Genomic DNA, 3675 nt, shown 5'->3' with positions numbered 1-3675 from the left:
GGAAATGGTTCTTCATGGGTAGACGCCATCTTCACCGGAAAAGAAACAGAACTAAACGCATAAAGAGGCCGGAGATATCATATGACGATAATGACAATAAACCCGGACAATTAAGAATTTTAAATTGTAAACAAAATGACAGGCAATGCTAACAACACCAATAAATAACATTGCAAATTGCCTCTCACAATAAATAAAAATAAAAACGAATAAAAAACTTTTCCCACAAAAAAAAGACCAAAATACCCTAATACCCTAATTACTACTTGTGGTGAAGTTTTAATTGACATCTTTGTGTCTTTGTCTCGTTGTATCTTAATTTGAGACCAATTTTTTTTTTTGCTGAGCAAGGTCGCCGCTGTAGTTTTAAATAGAAAAAAAAAAAATGATATTTTGACTGGCAAAACAGTCAACAGCTAACGATCACTTTAATTTAATTACCAGCGAAATGACCTCGTGAAGCACCAGAAAAGCTGACGTTTCGCAGCCACAACACCTATTCTCATCGTGTGCATTATACTTTTACTCCTGTGCCTCTCATTCTCGGTAGAATTATTTATAAATCTATGTGAAATTGATCCCACGCCTTCGTGAGTACTAGGGAATGAAAAAACATTCATGTATCGGTATTTTCACACGTGTTGTTTCAGGATAATGAGAGTAGTGACAGTATAAACGTGCATCATGAAGAGAAGAGTATGATAGTAACGTGTCTTAAGTCATACGTAATTATACCTTCAATGAAAAAATAAATTCACCATGGAGAAACACGAAATGTCTGATTCCCCCATTTTAATCTGAAAGTACTCATCAAAATTTCTAGTATTTCTGAACCGAAAATACTGCTAAATTACTCAAATTAATGATTAATAAATAGTCATTAAAATGATCATCGCGTTAATAATTAATTTAATTCAATGTAATTATTGATCTGATGTTGAGAAATCGTGTAATGATTATAAAAGATTGATCACAATTTTTTTTTACTCTTACAAAGTCACAAGTCGAGAATTGTACGAGGAAAAATTGATTGAATTGTTAATTAATAATTCAATTGATTTTTCCTCGTTAAATTTTAGACTTTACAACTGAACTTTATAATTCTCGATTTTTATCATTTACAGTATCACTAAAGAAAAAATACTCCTGCTAAATTGCTGACTTATTAATTAATAAATAGTCATTAAAATGATCATTACGTTAATGATCAATTTATTCAAATGTAATTAAACATAAAATTGAAATATTAATTGAAAAATACAAAAAAAAAAACAGATTTGAAAATTCAATGGAAATTGAGGGAATAAAAATTTTAATGATTAATTGCCCTTTTTTTCTAGCGCAAACAGCGGAATTTTTATAGACAAATAAATTCTTCGCAACTGGAAATATTTTCAGATTTAACCATCGCTGTAGCTGATCATGCATTTACCCACATCTTATTAAACTGATGTGAATAATGTGTCCTTGCGAGTTTATAAAACATACCGCGTGGTTCACCATTATTATTAGCCGACATGTATATGCACGCAATGGCTGCTCCGATGACACAATACACATCAACTTCCCCGGGTTCTCCCTTACATTTGTACATATCGGGTATTGCGTAATTCATGTAACGAGGCGGTTTCGGATGCTGCGTGGGTGATCGAATCTAGCGCCAAGGTGTTCACCACTTCCTGCTGCATTAAACTATCAGGAAGCAGGAAACCTTGTTTAATAATAATCTTCACTAATTGTTCGAATCACAAAATCCTTTTTACAGATAAAATGTACTTTAAAAATTGACAGGCGTTTATAATAAAAATTACATTTATTATACTTAATACTTTTATTTGAAAATCAGAATTTTCAGAGTGTTAGAATTCATTTAGATTGCTATCAATTTAATTATTATTGCTTTTAATTTTTAACTTGCTGTTCTATAGGAAGTTATTGTAATGACCCCGAAAATCAATATTTTTTCTTTGTATGGAAAAGATCGTTGTGATTTCCGGAATTTAGAGGGATTTTTTAGTCAAAATTCTGACGATATGTATGAGATATCGGCTCTAGAATTTTTCCTCAACTATCTCAAGTGTTGATATTCCTTGTAACAATAGAAATTGCTATCAGACGATATTCGGAGGAATAATCTATGGGACGGGAAATGACGGATTGGCGATGTCATTAGCGCATGATCTCAGAGTATTCGTAAAAGAAATCATTATCAGTAGAATAACCTAGCAGTACAGATAAAGCTCGATTGTCTGAGTAAATACAGGTATATGTGTTCAGTGCATACACACATTTGATGAAGGTTCAGCTGAGATAATGAGAATAATTTAGCATGAAAATTCAAAAGTCCTCGATTCATTAAAAAAACGCGGTTTCCCAGCCTCCAAAAATCGCAGAATACCTCGGAAACAGTGCGTTCACAAAAAAAACTCATAAGTTCTGTTTTGTAGTCCATAAAATTTCCTAAAAAAAAAGTAATTTGGTATTTTCTGATCAACCCAATATTTTAGGAGAAATATGTATTTTTTCTGTTAGTGATTTTTCATTCAAGGAGAACGTCTTGAATTTTTTGAGTGAATCGTCAGATAGTTTTTTTTTTTTCAAAAGAAAATGGTAAAACGGTCAAAGACGAGGGATTGACAACGTAATAGGTTTAGGTCTGCTTAGGTGCACTCAGCAATTCATAAGTCTTGCTAACGTTCTTAGTATTGCGTCAACATAAAGAAATCTCAACCGGTTTTTCTCGCTTTTTCCTTTCATTATTTTCTAGTATAGGAATGGCTGGCCTCTTGTACTGAAATTTCTCTCAAAATTTCTTCTTGGGACAACGAGGGCGTCCATAGGTGCTTTACACACCCGGCAATGATATGGCCGTGCCCCAAGGACACGTTGAATTATTAATGAAATTGTTTCGATACCGTTGTCATGCTTATAGGTTTGACCACACTAGGAATATACGGGGGATTGAGTATGTGGGACGCCACGTTTACATTAGTTGGGGATTCAGCATTTATGGGCATCTTCGGAGCTGGTGAATTAATATCGACCTGTTGATGACTGTTTCATTGGATGTGAATGTCTTCTTTAAGAATTGGGCTTTTAAACTGTTAAATATGCTTTTTTTAATTTTTCATTTTTTATCAAATCTTATGTCACATATATATTAGTTAAAGAATCGAATTTTATCAACATTTGGGGAGCTGGTGAATCAATATCGACCTGTTGATGACTGTTTCACTGGATGTGAATGTCTCCTTAAAGAATTGGGCTTTTGAATTGTTCAAAATTCATTCTTAATTTTTCATTTTTTATTAAATCTTATGTCACATATATATCAGTTGAAGAATCGAATTTTATCAACATGTGGGGAGCTGGTGAATTAATATCGACCTGTTGATGACTGTTTCACTAGATGTGAATGTCTCCTTTAAGAATTGGGCTTTTGAATTGTTTAAAATTGATTTTTTAATTTTTCATTTTTTATTAAATCTTATGTCACATATATATTCGTTGAAGAATCGGATTTTATCAACATCTGGGGAGCTGGTGAATTAATATCGACCTGTTGATGACTGTTTCACTAGATGTGAATGTCTCCTTAAAGAATTGGGCTTTTGAATTGTTTAAAATTCATTTTTAATTTTTAATTTTTTATAAATCTTATGTCACATATAGATT

Source organism: Fopius arisanus, unplaced genomic scaffold, assembly GCF_000806365.1.
Source record: "Fopius arisanus strain USDA-PBARC FA_bdor unplaced genomic scaffold, ASM80636v1 scaffold00028, whole genome shotgun sequence".
NCBI classification, from domain to species: Eukaryota; Metazoa; Arthropoda; class Insecta; order Hymenoptera; family Braconidae; genus Fopius; species Fopius arisanus.
This window is presented reverse-complemented; position numbering follows the sequence as displayed.